General features: G+C 36.4%; 1 protein-coding gene across 3 annotated transcripts in view; it reads right to left on the bottom strand.

Moving 5' to 3' along the window:
* The window catches only part of LOC122201112 (disks large homolog 2-like), a 1,368,059-nt gene that overhangs the window by 563,065 nt on the left and 784,853 nt on the right, over window positions 1-20,141 (bottom strand). The gene's annotated exons all lie outside the window — the stretch shown is intronic.

The raw sequence follows: 20,141 nt of genomic DNA, 5'->3' as shown, positions 1-20,141 counted from the left end.
CCCGTGACATGGGCGTGGAGAGAAGGAGACTGACAAGGAAACCCTAAATCACATCACAAGGACAACAGCCTGTATCTCTTAAATACAAGACTAGTTCTAGCTTAACTATGTCTTCCAAACTTTAGGGTTGAAGTTTTAATTTCAGGTTTTTGTTTACTATTCTTTTTAAAAAATATTTTTAATGTTTATTTATTATTTTGAGAGAGAGAGAGAGAGACAGACAGAGAGAAAGAGAGAGAATGAGCAGGGGAGGCACAGAGAGAGAGAGGGAGACACAGAATCTGAAGCAGGCTCCAGTCTCTTAGCTGTCAGCATAGAATTGGACATGGGGCTCGAACTCACCCACCATGAGATCATGACCTGACCAGAAGTCAGATGCTTTACTTACTGTGCCACCCAGGTGCCCTGCTATTCTTATGATTATTATAATTCTTGGAGCTTAATTGATGGAATGAGGAGAATTGAACCCTAAGCAAGAATTCAAGTACATTATGTGGCAAACTGCTTGCAGTCTTGCCCCTTGTTTTGAACTGCTCTTCACTTACCATGAACATAAAAGCTGTGCCTTGATGTTCCCCCATGGGGTGTGTGCAGTAACTTATGAACCAGTTGATGTTCTATATACTACTACTTACACAGAGCAAATATACATTTCTGATGGTAAGTGATTTTGGCAGTTTATAAGATGCATAAAATATTTAAGAGGAAATTGTCAGGATCTTTAAAGATTCTTAAAACTGTAAATATTAAATCTCACAGTGAGTAAATTCATTGTTAAAAAGAAACAATTTTCAGCATTTGTACAGTTCAATAACAAATAAGATACATGTCTAACTTAATTCATTTGTTTTCTTATCTATTAGATTTCTCCCCACTAGAACACAACCTCTAGGAATGAAGAACTCTGGTCTCTACTGTTCTCTTTTTTATCACCAGTGGCTGGCATTGCCCCTCACACAATAAGCCTCCACTATCCACTCAGTTTTCCTTGTTCCTTTTCTCTCCTCACCTCTAACTCCAATCCGTCAGTAGAATCAATCTAACTCCAAAATAGATCCCAACTTACCCTTGTCTCTACATTTCCACTACTACTACCCAGTCCAAGTCACCACCACTTCTACCTGGACATATTAGCTCACTGGTTCTACTCCTGTTCTTTAGAATATGTTCTCTACACAGAAGCCAGAGTAGCTGACTTTTAAATTTAGATCAGATGCTATCACCCACCCCTTGCTTAAGCCCTCCAACCTCTTCTTATATCCTGTAAAATAAAATCCAAACCCCTTACCTGTCTTACATGCCTTACCTGGCTCCCATTTCTTCCTGTGCTCTCATCTTTTCCCTGGCTCCACCTTGTCCCCTTCACTCTAGCCACACTGATTCTATTTTATTTATTTATTTATTTATTTATTTATTTATTTATTTATTTAAGTATGTGCTTAGCTTAACTCTGCCTTGGGACACTTGATCTTAGTGTTCCTTCAACTTTGAAAGTCTTGCCTCATAGTTGCTTGGATAGCTCCTTTTTGTCATTAAGATCTTAAGTGCCATCTTCTTAGAGAAGCCTTCATTGAGCACCCAATCTAAAGTAGCCACGTAGTACTCATTCTACATCACTCTGCTTTAGTCTTTTCATAGCACTTATTACTTGTGATATTTTGTATATTTATTTATTTTCTGCCCAACAGACAAAAATGTAAGTTCCTTAGAACAGGAACCTTGTCTTGTTGACCATTTTATTCTTAATGCTTAGGACAGTGCCAAGCCCTAGCAGTCACTCAAAAAATAGTTGAATAACAAATAAATTAATGAAGGGATGAATGAATAAACAGTAGTTCTACCTAACTTGGATTGGGTTTGTCAACAATAAAATATGTATAATCTTGCTATCCAGATTTGAACTCTAGCTCAAAGACCTTCTTAAATTCAAACCCATAATTATCAGAATTATTTAGTACTGGCAAAGGCTATGAGCAATTTTCTATACAGCACATAATGCTAAATTGCTCAGAGGTAGTAATTTTTGAGGGTAGATGATTAGTGATGCTGTTTTTGACCTTTTCTAAGTTGCAATAATCAGCTGTTATTGTTTATATGATTTCATAATACCCATACCCCTCATCTCTTCCTAGGATAAATCATATTTCATAAAGTAAATTCAAATTAATTTTGTGATGAAAACTAATGACACATTTTCAGACTGGTATTATTCTGTGATCCCATAAACCAGAAATAGCACTCCCTGATTTAATGGTTGAATTGGTATGTTTGCAAATGGTATGCTTAGTCCTTATACTTGTTCTCAACTATGAAGGTCAAACTCAGAGGCTTGGGATGGCAACCAGAAGGGCTAAGGGCACCGAGTAGGGTACCTTTGCTGGCAGATATCTTCTCTCTTTCAGTAAGTGGGTTTCATTTGAATTCATAATTTTCTCTTTGAAAATACAAGTAAACCAACTGCTATCTATCATTATGCATGACTCTCCATGCAGAAAATGGGACTTATTTTAGAGCACAGGAAGACTAGGGGACTCTATGAGGGGTAATTTTATGGAAGAATTTATTGAAGGAGACCATAGCCACCAGGGCAGCAGAGAAGAGGAGCTTCCAGAAGATGAAGGAGACCAGAAAGAGACTTAAAAGCAAAACTACGCATTTTCTGGGACTCCTATGACAACAGATGTAGTAACCTCCAGAAACAGTGTTTATAAAACACTTCAACAATATTACCTGTTTTTATTCTTAAAGCCTGGAAATATGCCATGCAAATATTTCTACATTTTCAAGTGGAAAAGCTAAGGCTTAGGCAAGTTAAGTAACCTTACTCAAATTCACACAGTAGATAAAATATGGAAATAAAAATTATACATTCATCTTATGGCTGCTGGTCTTATTTCCTTGCTATTTATCACTCCTGTTTATGCTGCTGTCACTTGGTCCTTCTGTTACAACTGTCTGGCAAAACTCCAATCCTGATTGAACCCAACCCTCCATCTCCCTCATTGCCTCTTCCAGAGAAGCTGAACACTGAAGTGCTGAAGAAAATCAATGAATTACATGAATCACTATACCTTCATGATTTCCAAACACCCTGGTCAGCTTGCTATCCCTTGTTGTGTAATGATCATCCCCGACTGTTTTTTTTTCTCTTCTGTCACTTCCAGCACCTAAGTTTGTTTGATACTTCCAAGAGAGAAAAAGAAACTATCTGATGAAAAGTTCCTCAATTTATGATTCCGAATTTACCTGCTTTACTACATGCAAGGCCATGTTCTTCTGTTTCTTCCTATTACAGTGGAGAAAGTTCCTTTCTGATACCAAAGGTCCATCAACTCACTTGTTTTTTTTAAAGATCTCACCTGATCATTTAATCTCTTTATATCCTGTATCCTTAAACCCTATCTCTATATCTAACCCATTCTCTGAACATTCAAAATGTTTTGGTATCTCTTATCTTTTGAAAATGTTTTCATGAACTTGATATCTTGGCTACTCTCCTCTTTCCTCTTTACAAACCAAATTTATTAAATGAGCTGTTTACATATATTCTCTATTTCTTCCTTCCCATTCTTTCTTTATTCCCATTCTTTCTTTATTCAAATCTAGTCTCCTTGCAATGCCCTTACCAAGAAAAACAGAAAATATTCCTACTAAATTCACAAGTCATCTGTTTTTGGCCAAATGTAATACAATCTCTTTAGTCCTGATTTTAGTTGATCTTACACCAGTGTTGAAGCCAGTTGCTTACTCCTTCCTTAAAATATCTTCTCCTGTTTTCTGTGACCCTCCTGCTTATTTCCCTGCCTCTCTGATCACCCCTTTTTACATCCTCATTTTAGTTCTCTTCCAATCTATAGGTTTGTATACATGGAAAACAAAAGTAAAAACATAATTATGCTCTGTTTTGCATGCTTTAAGTTGATATCTATTTTTTCATCATAAGTTTAAATAATAGCAAATGATTTAATTTCTGGCCTATTTTGAATTGTAAACTTTTATTTTCAACTGTGACATCATTACTTCAAATTTATATACTGGATTGTAAATATATACTAATTTGAAATCCATGATCACAAATTTAAAATATAAATTTATATGCACTTTTGGAGAAGTTGTACATTTTCTTTCTTTTTTTCCCCTTGAACTGATGCTTTCATTTCACGTCCCTCAAATTTTATCCTATTATATTCTATGTTAGAACATCTTATGTGGATCACCCTAACATACTTATATAAAACAAAAATGCATGCACACATATAAATCCTATGTTTTTTTCAAACTTCTTGTGATATAAGCCTCTAAATGTTAAAAAAAATTCTGAGTTTATAATGATAATTATTAATAATAAACAATTGATGAAAATAACCTAAATAAAGGGGCTCCTGGATGGCTCAGTTGTTTGAATGTCTAATTCCTGATTGTGGCTCAGGTCACGATCCCAGCATCATGGGATCGAGCCCCTCATTGGGCTCCACATTGAACATGGAGCCTGCTTGAGATTGTCTCTGTCTCCCTCGCCTCTTGTGTGTTCTCACTCTAAAATAAAATAGTAACAACAACAACAACAACAACAACAAGTAAAGAAAATAACCAAAATAGATTCTGAAGTTTCAATGTACAAATCTAAAACTGATAAAAATGCAATTGTACTTGGGATTCATTTCTTGATGGAGTAAATGAAGCACTTTAAAATTACCTCATGTTTCCATTGATGAATATAAATTAATGGTAGAATAAGACAAGATTCAGTTTTCCTATTTTTCATTTCTAAGAATTTAAGTGCTGAGAAAAACTTGCTCACAAAAACAAGTAGATGGGAATGGAATGAGAACTTTGAATTCCTTTCAAGTAAAATACCTCAAATCCCTTAATCTATCATTAAAACTATTTTAATAATCTGTCAGATAACAATCCCTTTCAATTTCATTAAGAGAAAAAAATGGGAAACCACATACCTTACATAATTAATGACCCAATTATTAACTTCATTGATTAAAGTCATTGATTTCCTCATCCTGAGCAACAATATTTCAGACTGTTTCTTTATATCTAGCAGTAAAATAATACTGTTAAATTAGTAGTGAAATAGTACTAAATAGTAAATAGAGCCAAAGTACGATTGGGGATGGGTAAGACATAGACCTTTCTTTTGTAAAATAGGAAAAGAGCAATTATAAATGGAAAGGTGGTAACAAAGAATCAGTATGAAGTGGCAGGCTACTTCCTAGGTGGTTACGTTTTGTCATTCTGTACATATTCAAGGCAATCTCTTAATTCCTTGGTCTCAAAGATTCACAGTTAATGTTCCCAGCCAGATCTCTCAGAGTTTCCAATCTGTATGTTCAACTGTCTATGTGATATGTCGACTGGAATTCCCTGTAGGCATCTTAAATGTAATACTGTTCAAAATGGAACTATTAAACGTATCTTCCAACTTTGCCTCTCCACTAGCCTTTACCAATTCTCATGTTCCCTACCTCAAAGTCATTCCAATAATTCTACTAGATGGTAAACTTAATGAAAATAAGGATGCTGTGCACACAGCACATGATATGGGGTCCCAGACAGAGAAGGCACTTTTATTTTGGAGGAATACAGTTTTTTTCTCACATCCAACTCCCATTAGTCATTAAGCTTTATCAAATTTACTCCTTAAGTATATTTCAGAATCTTTCTACTTTGCTCTTTTTGTGAGCATCTTAGTCCAAACTCTTACCATTCATCACCTGAATTACTGTAATAGCTTCCTAAGCTGTTCTCCCTGCATGTACTCTTGTCAGCCGAGCCAGACCTCCACAGCAATCAGAGTAATGGTTATAGCTAACAATTTAGTTCAGCCATTGTCTCATCAAAACATTCAAAGTTTCATGATGCTTTTAGAAGGATAAGAACAAATTACTAAGGCATCAAGACTCTATCTGCCTGATTTCTCATGTGCACTTCTTTATTTTCATCTTGGGCCTGTCTTCCCTCTCTCACCAGCTCTAGTGCCAGTGGCCTCTACCCTGTTCCCCTTCAGGCCTTTGGACATGGACCTGTTCTCTCTGCCTGAAGACTGTACTCCTTCTATCTTGGCTAGCACTCACTTGTCAAGTCTCGGATTACATACCTCGTCTCTGCAAGGCTTCCACTGGATACCCTAGACTATGTTAGGTCATATGCCACTACAGCCTTTCAAGCTTATGAACGTCCTTATAATAACACTTAATTTTGGCTCTATGTTTACTGTGATAGAGTACCGAAAGCACAGATCCTGCTTTTCTTGTTTCCTGCTTTATCCCAGCTCCAAGTGTCTGATATATAGCAGAATACTCAGTAAATACTTATAAGGACAAGCAGATAACAAAAGTCTGGGAGTAAAATGGAAGGCTCAGTGTCAGTGTAATAAATATTTGCTTTACTCCTTACATTAGTCACTTCACTCAATTTCCCAACTTCAGTGAGTGTCATTGGAGTTGATGACAGTGGTTAGCAGCTCACTCAAGATCCCTCACTCCCCTACACTGAAAATCTGGAGGCTACCTCCTCCCATTCCCCACATTCATACAAAAATGGCTCTGCCCACATTCTTTTCTAACTCAGATCTGCATGTTGGGTGGCCCAATCTGAATGTCAGAGAACTGGGAATGCAAGGACATGAGTTTATGGCACATAAAGCAACTATGCTGTTCTCACACCCAGCACAACAGATTAGTCACTAGGGTACCTTCCAATGAAGCTTGAAAATATATGTAATTTTATAATAATACATACCTGGGATAATGAATATTAAAGTTCATTTATGCTTTAGCAAAGACATAAACAAAGGAACCAGCTAACAATTCCTTCTTTAATTTATTGTTTTCTGAAAGGAAGAATTGACTGTTTTTTTTTTTTTTTTTTTTTTTTTTTTTGCCCCCTAATGGTCCTGCCTTTCTCTTTAGTAATTTACTACTAAATTACACTGTAATATTTAAAGGAGTTAATGGAGGGTAGGAATAGAAGGGAAATAATACCAACATTTTAATTAGTAACAGGTATTATAGATTATAAATTATGTCCCTGATGTCTGTGTTCTAAATACCAGACTAACTTGCATAATTCAAAATGATTTGGGCCCAAATCCTGGGTCTTTACCAATCAATTCAAGGTCACCTGAGGTTGACTTGTAAATTGTCTTAGCTCAGAGTATTACAGTGATACTGAAGCTGGATGTTAATACCTCTCCAGAAGCTTGGTTTTACCCAGTAAAAACTGTTGTTCCTAACTCATTCAGCTATAATGTAAAAGAAAACTTCTGGTCTATGATTTAAAACAAAAAACAAAACAAAACAAAACTATAATAAGGAATACTAGAGCCAGTTTTCAAACATTTCAAACCCAGAAATACGTGATAACTATGAACCTAAGAATAGTTAACCTGTTTTTTTCTAGTATCTGCCAGATTTTTAACTCCCTTCTACAAGGATGTTCACTACAATGTAATAAACAATTTAAATATCCAAAACATGGTAAAAATAAAATAATACTACACCTATATGGCATGAAACTATGCACCTATCTAAAATAATGTTTGTAAAGTATTTTTTCATGCAAGGAAATGCCTATGTTATGATAGTAAATGAAAAAGGAGGGATAAAAAGTTCAACTATATAAAAGTATGTACTGAATATGAAGGAATACAAAAAAATTGATCCTTTTGGTGATAGGATCATGAATAATTCTAATTTATTTTATAAATATCTATATTTCCCAAATTTTCTATTGTAAGCATGCATTATTTCCAAATCAGAGAACTACATTATCTTCAAAATAAAAATTATTTCATCTTTACCATGTTCCTTTTATAAAGAATTGCATAATGACTAGACCTCCGATCCAATCCAATCAGCCATTTTCTGAAGAGCCTAAAGAATCTGGGTGTCACTTAGGTATGTTTGCACTTTTAACTTTTGACACTATAACTAATGGGATATTGAATGGCTCTGTGTTCATAAACTCTTAACGATATGTTCAGTTTTTCATCTGCAGATAATTGCAGTCATGTGCTGTGGAAGGAAGAACATGGATTTTGGAGGACAGACTGTTAGAATTTTGGCTTGGCCACTTGTAACTTAATCTCTTTGAGCCTACATAAACTCATGGAATAGGCTTAATAAATGGCAGCCCTTATTAGTTCCAAGTGTTTATTATGGGTAAGGGATAGTGTTAGATGTAATAGGAAACTGAACATTGAATAGGTAACATGAGATTTCAGACATATAGAAGGGTGGGATTTTAAGGCGGTTTAGAGATTCCCATGTTTTCTTTTTTCAAATCTAGTTATCAAGAAAATAACTAAGTCATCTAAAGCAAATAAATGTTCTATCATTAAGACAAAGCAAAACGTATTCTCTGTAAAATGGGGTGGAGGCCAACAGCCACTTCTAAAAAACTTAATATGAGATATCCTAAAAGCCAAGAACTCTACCAATATACATATCCTGTTCATTTTATTTTTACTGGGCCCCAAAATTCAGTAACATGTTTCCATTATTGTATCTGCCAACTAACTTTTAAGAAATTAATATCCACTAATGATCACCTCATGGGGAGTTCATAAGGCCTAGGGAAGGTGACCACTTAGGATAGACTTCCCTTCTCCCACAAGAGACATACCCTAGAATTCCTTGACTCCAGCCCACTTTAGAGTGGCTGCAGAAATCACTTTCCAAGTTCAAGTTCCTAAGGACTGATGGTATAGCCTTTGTGCACAACCTTAGACCGAAAAGCAGTGGAAGGATGACTATTTGCAGGAGATGTGGATGAAGCTTGGATGTGCAAAGTGTAGTGTCACAGACATATCCCCACCTTCCTTTTGGTACAGCATGAGCTGGCAGCAGGAAGAGAAAAGGCCAGTGAGGGGCTTCAAACTGGGGCCTGCTTGCCCTATGTGGATTTCCTGGGGCAGAACTCTGAGTCTTACATTCTAAACTCTAACCTGGTTTCCCAGCTTCCTCTGGGAAACTAAAATGTGCAGAGGTGGGTAGATGGAGGGGGTGGGAACGTGGAGGGATATCTTGTCAGTATATGTTGCCCAGCGTGGACCGCAGAGCTGGAGAAATAAACCTCACTCGGGTGACGATACATACGTCTCCATTTGACTGTTACCATATTTCCTGCATAGGAGCTAAATGAATATTAAGCAGCTCTAACATCTTAATGACTTTGGCATCTAATTGTTAATCTAATGTGTAATAACTTGATGCTTGCAAAAGCTTACCACATTATTAGGCCTTTCCAAATAATGTAATTTGTAACTGTTCAGAAAAACTATTCTTGAAAATTACTGCTGTACTAGGAACGAGGGGTTAGTTGGAGTGCCTTGCCCACCTCACCCTAAACTATTTTGTTTTGGTCTAGATCCCAAATAGCTATTTACTAAAATCAATATCAAATATAGTTTCCGAATATTAGAATGACAACACGCCTTCTTGGGAGACTATTAGGAATAAATAATAACAAGTACTTTATCAGCATTTAAAGTTGTGACCAGCTCTTTGCTTTCAGAATGTAATAAAGATTGCGTGTTCTCAGATCTACAGATTTAATCAAAACAAAGGGTTGATTTTCTGACCATTATAACAGCATTTTGAATGTCTCAGTCAAAAAAAGTCAAACGATAAAAATTTGACTTTGAAACAGAAAATTCCCAAAGAGCTTCTATTATACTAGTTTAAGGGAGAAAGATGCTGAGATCATGAAGATTATGTACCATTCTCAAGGTCTCCCAGCAAGTTAGTGGCAGAGATCCCCAGGTCTGTCTCTGTCCTTCACTAGAACAGTGCATCTTGTTAACTTTCAGTCTGAACTGGGTGTTTGAGTCTAGATCTACAAACAGTGCCAGAAATTGCTTTCTATAAACAAAGCAGGGACTAGAATTACATCAGAATATTTAGAGCCTCATGGAGCTAGTCTTAAGGGATGTGAACCATCACATCTATGTTTTAACAATACTATTGTTCCTTTGCCAGGATCAATAAGGTTTTTTCTTCCAAAAGTATATTTGGATAACTGAACTTTATAAAACTCAGTCTAAATTAATCGTCCTAAATTTTAAAGCACTTAGTGATTTGTTTGTGGCTTCTGAAAATAAAACCTTTATTTGTCACATAATTTTTCGGAAGTGTTGATGTTTTAGCAGCTGGCACAGAAGGTCAAATATCGGTTAGTTTTGTTAGGAAATGGAAACATGGTGTGATATTTGCCTATTTTAGAGATTACTTTGACCATACAGGCATGGAGCCCAAACCACAGGTACTCTCTCTTTGGTGAAGAGATTATTTCCTAAAAGAACTTTCCTAAATCATGGAACCTCAAATGAATTATTTCTGTATCTTGATAGCAATGTGAAGAAGTCGTGAGCTTGCTAAAACTAGAAGAAAAAAACTTCATATTTGTAAATAATAGATATTTTATGCTAGAAAATAAGGACTGGATATTTTAAGTAAAAGCTTTATTGAGATATAATCCCCATATTTTAAAATATGGATTTTTAAAGTGTACAATTCACTGATTTTTAGTATAATCATATAGTTGTACAATCATTAGCACTATCTAATTTTAAAACATTTTCATCATACCCCAAAAATCCCATATCAGCCCCTGGCAATCATTAATCTACTTTCTACCTATATCAATTTCTCTATTCTACACTTCATAGAAATAAAAAGTGTCCAATATGTGGCCTTTGGTATCAGGCTTCCTTCACACAGAATACTGTTTTCAAGTTTCATCTATGATATGGTATGTAACAGTACTTTATTCCTTATCATGGCAGAATAATATCCCTTGCATGGGTATACCAAACTTATTTCTCTATCATTTAGTACTAGATATTTGAGTTGTTTATACTTTATGAATATTATAAAAAAGGTTTTTGTGTGGACATAAATTTCAATTCTTTTCAGATATATACTTAGGAGTAGAATTGCCATTCATGTGGTAACTGTTAACTTTTGAGGAACTGACAGACTATTTTCCAAAGTGGCTGTACCATTTTGCCTTCTTACCCACAGTGCATGGAGGTTCTGATTTCTCTGTATCCTGGCTAACATGTGTTATTATCTATCTTTTTTGATTATAGCCATTCTACTGGGTGTAAAGTGGTATCTCACTGTAGTTCTGATTTGCAGTTCCCTAATGAATAATGTTTCACATCTTTTTATGTGCTCATTTGCCATTTGTATATCTTCTTTAAAGAAATAATCTGTTCAAATTTATGGTAGGCAGAATAATCCCATTCCCTATAAAAAAGTTCAAGACCTAATATCTTAACTGGGAATGCATTGTTATAGATCAAAGAAACTTACAGATTTAATTCAATTAAGGATCTTAAGACAGGGAGATTATCTTGGATTATCTGGGTGAATCAAATGCGATCACAAGAGTTCTTATACGAAGGAGGCAGTAGTGTTAGACAAGAGATATATGATGACAAAAGCAAAGACTGGACTGATGCTCTTGGAAGATGGAGGAATGTGTTAAGAGCCATGGACCTTAAAAAGGTGGGAAAAGACAAGAAAATGGATTCTCCCAATTATCCTCTGGAGCTTCCCTGCAACACCTTGAGTTTATTTCAGTGAGTCTGATTTTGGATATCTGACCTCCAGCACTGTAATATAGTAAATTTGCGTTATTTTAAGATACTAAGTTTATGATAATCTGTTAGAGCAGAAATAGGAGGGGGCGCCTGGTTGGCTCAGTGGGTTAAGCATCTGACTTTGGCTCAGGTCATGATCTCGCAGTCAGTGAGTTTGAGCCCCACATCGGGCTCTGTGCTGACAGCTCAGAGTCTGAAGCCTGCTTCAGATTCTGTCTCCTTCTCTCCCTGCCCCTCCTCCACTCATGCTCTGTCTCTCTCTCTCAAAAATAAATAAACATTAAAAAAAAAAAGGAATGGGAAACTAACACAAAATTCTTTACTGATTTTTTAATTAGGTTATTTGTGTATTGTTGACATAAAATTTCTTCATATATTCTGGATACAAATCCCTTATCAAATGTACTATTACAAATATTTTTCTCATTCTATGGGTTTCTTGGTGATGTTATTTGAGGCACAAAAGTTTTTAATATTGATGAAATCCAACTTATCTGTTTTTTTCTTAAGTTGCTTTTGTTATCATATTAAGAAACTACTGCCTAATTCAAGGTCACCCATTAATATTTACTCTTGTGATCCACATAGTGTTAATTTTTATGTGTGGTATAAGGTAGAGGTCCAACTTAATTCTTTTGCTTGTGGATAGCTAGAAGAGTTGGCACAATTTGTTTAAAAAAAAAGTGGGGGAGGTATGTTTACCATAAAACCATTTCATTTAGCCAATTGAAGGATTTCTCTTATTAGATTACATAACAGTTGACCAAAACAGGAAAATTGTTGGAGATGTTGTTCCAGCTATGAAAGACTATATATGGGTACCTGGTGTTCAACCAATTATGTAGCTAAAATTATTCTTGCTTAGAAATGTTCCTGTGTAGTTCTAAATTGTTGGGGACTTGTCATTACCAGTCACCATGGAACCACTTGCTAGGTGATTGTTTTTTTATTGTCTAAGCAGGTTGTCAAAATACATTCAGGGCTGATAATATTGATAAAGTCAAAGGACACAGGGATGTTGCATCTCACACCTATTTATTCCTACAGGAAGATATGAAAGGAAATAATCCATAAAAATGAGTCCACTGAGGTCTTCTTCCCCCCATATTTCTTTCTAAGGAGGGTGCTGGTATCATTTGGACTAAATAATGATGCTTTTCTTCTAATGAAGATGTTCAGGGTAACAGTTGGATTTATGTCCTGCTTTACCCCCAAAGCAATAATGAAAGAAGAGTTTATATAGTTTTGAAGACACTGAGAATCTTTGTCTTTGAAAAATGTAGCTTCGTCATAGTCATTGCATGCAATAATCAATTGGGTTATGTGGTGGTGGGAATTGATGGTGGACTTGCATGAGGTCTTAATCTGCAATCATCCAAAATCTTGAAGTTCACTGGTACTCTAAAAATTTAGCAATCTCTTATGCAGTTTTACTCACTGGAAGTCTTCTATTTCCTTAATCTAAAAGTGGGTCTTGGGTGTAATTATGTTTGGAGGTTGCTCTCTTTCTTCTGCTTGGTGTTTTTCAATTGCACAGAAATTAAGTTTAGCTTTGTCTTTTCCACTTACAGGGTTATATGTTGTCCTCAGCTCCTGGTGATCACCATTTTTTTTTCTTTTTTTTTTTTTCCTTCCCTTTGCTCCTTTCTTCCCTTTCCTCTCTTTTTTTCATTTTCTTATTTTAAAATCACCAGTGAGTTAATGGATATGAATTAATGAAAAAAATCAGAGAGTAAATTACCAAATGACAGCCAAAAGGACAATGCTGTAGTTTATACACAGGAGTTGTATTCTTGAAACACTGATCCTCAACCTCTGAACTTTGGTCAATATAGTCAAACCTCAATGTGATCAATATTATTCTTTCTTGAAATCAGCACATATGTTGTCTTGGATTTTATAAAGACAAAGCCAACCTTAACAAAAAACAGACATGGAAGGAACAAATGAAGAAATGATTTAAAGAAAACTTTTTTTTTTTCGTCTTGTCTGGGAATAGGAATTATTGTGCTAAGGGCTGAGAGATTAAATTGTGTCACTTGTCAGGAAACTGGCAAGCAGCCATCCTTTCTGCCTGCTACTACATGCTGCTTTTGTGCTGTAGATGGGTTTAATAAATGCACTGTTGTGTAAAATGTCATTGCTGCATCGCCAAACGGTGGCTGTCATGTGATAGTTCTTCCCTAGGATGACAGATCAATATTGGTCTGCAGCAATCCAGGGACTTGAAGCCACACAAAGGGCATCTTTATGGTTCAGAAACAAAAGTAGAAATAAAAATCATTCCCCAAAGCATGGAGATATATTTATTTTTCTCTGGAAGAAAACTTAACGTTCTTTCTAAAATATTCTTACTTTAAAGATAAGTAATGTTATCCAATTTGAATCACTACTTCTAGAAGAAAAAATACAAATGACTAATAACATTTTTGAAAAGTTCAATCTTACTGTTAACTGTCAAATAAATGCAAAGTAAAGCAAGCAAATATACCATTGTTTGCCTTGGCAAACAGCCCAGAATTATATATGTGTAAGCGCATACAATACCAACAACATATCATAAAATAGGCCTTCTTCAACGTTGCTGGTAGAAGTAAAATTTAGTACAATCTCTCTGGAAAGAAATTTAGCAATATCTGTCAAAATTCTTTAAAATGCTCATAAGTTTTTGGTCCTGAAATTCTACTAGAAATACATCCTAAGGAAAGTATAAAAAACAAGGTCAACAATGTCTTCTAAAAGATCTCCAGTTGTTTAAAATGCTGAGAAACTGAAAATCAATTCTTAATAATGTGCATGGTAAATATATTATTAAATAGAAATTAAAATATTTGTAAAGGTTTTTAAAAATTATCTAGGGAGAGGTTTATGAAAGAAGGTTATGTGAAGTTAAATGCTAAATATATAGAGCATGATCTGAACAAAATTAAAAAAAAAAAAACACAAAAAAACCCCCAGAAATAAATGTATAAAACATGTTAACAGTAATTGACTTTGTGTTGTGTAAAAGTGAGTGTGCTGTTTTAATTTTTGTCTACTCTTCTGCATTTTATACATATTCCACAAAGGACAGCTATCTTATCCATAAACACATATACACTATAAGTTATATTTAAAAAGAAATTGCATGGGGAAAAGATCATTGTCCACAGAAATTAATCTAAACCACTACATGCTCTCTTGCATTGCCTCTTAACTTAGCTCTCATTCCCCATTTTCCCCATAGCTCTGACTCTCTCCCTCTCACTCCAGCTCAGAGGCACATCTCCAGCCATCAGAAGAAACACATTTCTGCTGTCTCTTCCCTTGGGGGACTGGTTTCTTCCCCATTTCTGATCTCCATTCATCCCTTGTTTCTCATTGTGCCTTTTGCCTCTTTCCTCCAGGGGTGGGAAGAGCCTGAGGCAAGCTATGAGGCCTGATCAGTGTTTTTGGAGTTCAGAGTGGGGTCGTGCTGGCAGAGGCCTGCAATGGGCAAGCCACTCTGCAGCCCTGCCACAAGGGAATTTCAGAGTCCAGAATTCCATAGCATTCCTATCAGTTTTCTATTGCTGTGTAATAAATTACCACAACTTTTGAAGTTGAAAACAACATACATTTATTATCTCAGGCTCCAGTGGGTCAGGAGTCTGAGTACACCTTAGTGAAGTCATTCGCTCTGGGTCCCCCAAGGCTGCAGTCAAGGTGTCAAGGTCTGCTTTGTTTATTTTGTCATCTGGATGTCATCCCTTTCAGGACCATGGGGTTCTCTTCCAGGCTCATGTATCTATTGTCAGAATTCAGCCATATTCCTGAAATCGTCCTTTTTGCTAGCTATAGGCCAGGGACCACTCTCAACTCCTATCAGCTGCCCTCAGTTACTTGCCACATGACCTCTTCCAAAGATCCTCTTACAACATGGAATTTTCTTTGTCCAGGTGGCAGTACAGTCTCTTGGCTCATATAATGAGGTCAGGCAGACATGATATAATCTCTCTTTTGATTACTTCAAAGTCAACTGATTAGGGGCCTCAATTACATTTGTGAAATCTCTTCTGTCACATACAGCAGTATTATCATGGAAGTGAAATCCCATCATACTCACAGATTCTGCCCACACTCAAGGGGAAGCGACTACATAGGATGCGGGTCACTGGGAGTTATTTTAGACTTCTACCATAAGTGTTCCTTACTGGATGTCACAGACTTATGGCTCAAGTTCAGGATGCCGTTAAATGGCTGGCTTGGCAGAACGAGCTGTGTTGAGGACCTTGAATTTTACATGATTCCTTCACATTCAATGTTTCATTTAATCCTTACTACAGCTTCCTGAGATCTATGTTCCTATCTCCAATTTATCAGTAAGGGAACTGGAGCACAGAGAGCTTAAAAAGATCCCCATGGTCACACAGCTAGAAAGGCAGAACTTGAAACCCAGGTCCTCCAACTCCAAATAGTATGTTCTTTCTCCTACATCTCTCTTCTGGGGTAACCCCTGAGACCTGAGCTCAATTTGGAGTATAATCTCACAAGGCAGAGAATCACCTCTTATTTCATCTGTGTCTCAAGCCTGCATACTCACTTCATCTTGAGTGTGACTGAGCTCATGCAGGAAGATTTTGTAACCATGAACCTAGAATTCCTAGAATGATGTATATGTTAGTGTTCCATTGCTCCTTAGATGATTACCAAAAATTTAACAGCATAAAACAACATGCATTTATTAGCTCACTCTTTTCATAGATCAAAAGTCTGGTGCAGTGTGGCTGGAATGCTCAGGTTCTCACAGGCTGAAATCCAGATATCAGCCCACCAACAGTCTCATCTGGGGGCTTAGGGACTTTTTCCAAGCTCACATGGTCGTTGTAGGACTCCGTTTCTTGCAAGTGTGGAACAGAAGTCCCTGCTTCCTTGTTGGCTGTCCACTTGAAGACCCTCTGCTTCTAGAGGCCACTCACATTCTTTCTCACATGGCCTCCTCCCTCTGTCTTCCAACCGGCAACAGTCTCAAGTACTTCACCCATTTTGAATCTCTGACTTTTGCCAATGGTCAGAGAAAGTTCTCCACTTTTAAAACTAATGATTAGATCAGGCTCACTTGAATACTCTCCCTATACTAAGGTCAACTGTGCCATATAACATAACATAATGATAGGAGTGATATGATAGTCACAGGCTCTATGGATTACGGTGTGGAATGCTGAGGAGTGGCATTTTCAGAACGTTACCTCCTACAGTGTATCTTTAAGTGTCTCCCCTTTCTCCTGAGAATAACTTAGAATGTAAAGCCATGGACATTGGAGCCAGACTTCCTGGGTTCAAATTCCGGCTCCAACATTTCCTAGTCATGCAATATTGTGCAAGTTACTCAATCTCTCAGTTCTTTAATTCTCTGAAAAATGGAGGTAATAAAAGTGTGGGTTTCAATGAGTTGTTGTACACTTTAAATGAGTTAATGTGCCAGAAGAGTACTTAGCACACTGAAGCACTATGTGGGTCTTTGCTATTATTATTGTTGATATGATTATAATATATCCACTAATGTAGAATCTAGATTTCTACTCTTCGAGGAGCAGACCCATTACTGCACTTTTCTCTATGCCACAGTTTTAGTGTTATTTGTTAAAAATATAATTCATAATATGGAAAAACACACTTAAAAATAGTGTTTAACTCACATGAAAGAACAAAGATTTTTCAAATAAAAGATAATCACGTTTAGTTTGTAAACTTATTTTTTAAGTGGGGGAAACATAGCAGATTCAGTTGACTATATTATAAACTCAAGAACAGAAATATAGAAACTTTTTTGGTACCATACTTGTTTCTAAATGGGCTCTAATTCCATGTAATAACTAGGAACAAAAGGAGTACAAGCAGATGGGAATAGGAAGTTTAGGGAAAGATGTGGAAGCTGAAAAGAGACTGAAAGAAATATAGAAGGAATGAGATGAAAGGGAATAGAAAACCAATGAGAAAGAGAAAAAAAAACAGGCAAGAGCAGAGGAAAGACCACTGAGAGATAGAGAGGGCAGGTAAGGAAAAGGGGGAGACACTGATAAAATTTATTGGGCATCTAATATATGTCTGACTTAGCTAGGGACATGGGTTTTCTCACTGAATCCACAGAACAACTCAATGGAGTCAGTATTATTATCATCATTTTACAGAAAAGAAAACAGTGACTGAAAGAGTCTAATTTTCCAAGATCAATTATGTTAGTATACAGATTAGAACCTACATCTTCCCAGAGCTCATTGTAACATGCTGCTCTCTTGTCCAAAGGACTAACGGTGAGATTGAAAGTATTCATCACAGCTTGTTGGTCCATCTCTGAACAGTGTGCCTGTTAGGTGGGCTTGGGTGTTACTATCCCTTAACACTACCTTATGGTGTTAATTACTTGAGTCAAAACATTTGGATTCTATTTAAAGTAGAGCTTCCAAAGATTTATACCTCAGGATAAGTCATCCTACTGAGCCTCAGTTTCCTCTGTAAAATAAAGGCTTTGAAATAAATAGATTGCCAAATTCTAAAAATCTACACTTAATGTCATGCTGCCAGGTTTCAATCAATTATTCTTGATCTCTTAGATGTCTCCCGGACATTCCAATTCAGGGCAGGAAGCAGTAAGGGGGGAAACAATCTCCGTGGGAGTAGCAAGGATTTATCGAAGTGAAATAGAGATCCAATCAATAGCTGTCTTCACATAGCAAAAGGCTGCAATGTGGATTGGAGAGTAGGTATTTTTAGTTGCTCAAGTTAGGACCACTATTCAGTTTTCCAAGTTGTTTACTACACAACCTTAAGAGGCAGTATTTACATATGCAGTCATAGGCTGTAGCCCTGGCTCCAGGAAGCCAGAACAAGACCCATGGGTAGAGGACAGAATAAAAAAAAATGTGACTCAATAGAAAAATAACAAACTTTGTAATGTTTAGATTTGCCCCTTAACATTGTGAAAAATTTTGCCTTTAGGAGTTTCTATGAAGGAACCACATGAGGTAGAAGATTCTACTCTTGAATTAGAACTTAAGAGAGTACATAAGTGATATTCAGGATTAATTTTTGGATGTATTCAAAGCTAGCTTGATGATCATCCGAGTTGTGAAGACTTAATTTCATGAGTTGATATTATGGCCAAATAATGGTATCTACCTCATATGGCTGCTGCAAGTATAAAGATGACTGCATATATTCATATTCCTTTCTTAATTTCTCTTTCTTTCTTTCTTTCTTTCTTTCTTTCTTCCTTCCTTCCTTCCTTCCTTCCTCCTTTCCTTCTTTCTTTCATCTATCTATCTTTTGATATATCATCTATTTATCTATCTTAGCACAATTCCCCACACATAATAAAATCTCAACAAATTTTAGCTAGCATTATGATTATTCTATTTACAATTATTCAATGCTGCTTCTAGCAGAATTTCCTTTTACCTCTGCAGGCATGAGATTGCTCCCTATATTTGCAGTCAAACAGTGGTAGCACGGTCACTTTTCATTCCTAACAGTGGGGATAGGCACTCAACATAAAGTCTATTGTATCCCAAACCTTAGAGTCAGAATTTGGCTAAGAGATGGAAATTTCCCTATTTCTAGGCAGAGTAGTATGAGATAATGATTGTGGGCTATCAATTTCAGAACCATCTTCCAACAACTCTGTTCTTAAACTTTGAAAATGGCACTTCACCAGCATCCAGTATTAGCAAACCCAGTCCCCACTATGACTCATGAGAATTACACAGTATCTATTTCAAATTGTTCACTCTGTAGCATGGATATTTCTGTACTCTGAAATTAATCTCATCAATTCAGCCTGAAAATTCTATTGTCAAAAAGCATGTGTTTCCTGTGGGAGTGTCACTCATGTTTTTTTGTCTTGAAAGGAGATGCAGATGCACCTGAAAAAAAAAAAAAGCCTGTGATTCTCTTCCACAAGCTGTCGTAAGTAATCACTGCATTGAAACAAGCGAATAGGGAACAGAGTGTCCTTGGCTGCTTTATAAGAAAAATAGTAAACTAGCTTACTTATGTTTAATGAGAAAAACAGACAAGGAAAGGCTACATGGCTTACATGTATGATACTTAGGTCACAGTCCTCATTGTGGCCCCATGCAAGCTAAAGTCATTCTTTTTTTTTTTTTTAATTTTTTCAACATTTATTTATTTTTGAGAGAAAGAGACAGAGTGGGAGTGGGAAAGGAGCAGAGAGAGAGGGAGGCACAGAATCCGAAGCAGGATCCAGGCTCTGAGCTGTCAGCACAGAGCCCAATGTGGGGTTCAAACTCACAAACCATGAGATCATGACCTGAACCAAAGTCAAACACTTAACTGACTGAGCCACCCAAGTGCCCCATAAGCTAAAGTCGTTCTTACCTATAAGACTTTGCTTGTGCTACCTTCTCTCCCCCTACTCATTAGTTTAACTTCTTTTTCCATCTCCTTTAATGAATTCATTAATTCAAAAACTCACTCATTCACTCAGCAAGAATTTGTTGGTTCACTTCTATATGTAACTTCTTGGCCTGAGGGAATTCACAGT

This window comes from Panthera leo, chromosome D1 (genome assembly GCF_018350215.1).
Source record: "Panthera leo isolate Ple1 chromosome D1, P.leo_Ple1_pat1.1, whole genome shotgun sequence".
Taxonomy (NCBI): domain Eukaryota; kingdom Metazoa; phylum Chordata; class Mammalia; order Carnivora; family Felidae; genus Panthera; species Panthera leo.
The sequence above is the reverse complement of the archived record's forward strand: the minus strand, read 5'-3'. Positions and strand labels throughout refer to the sequence as shown.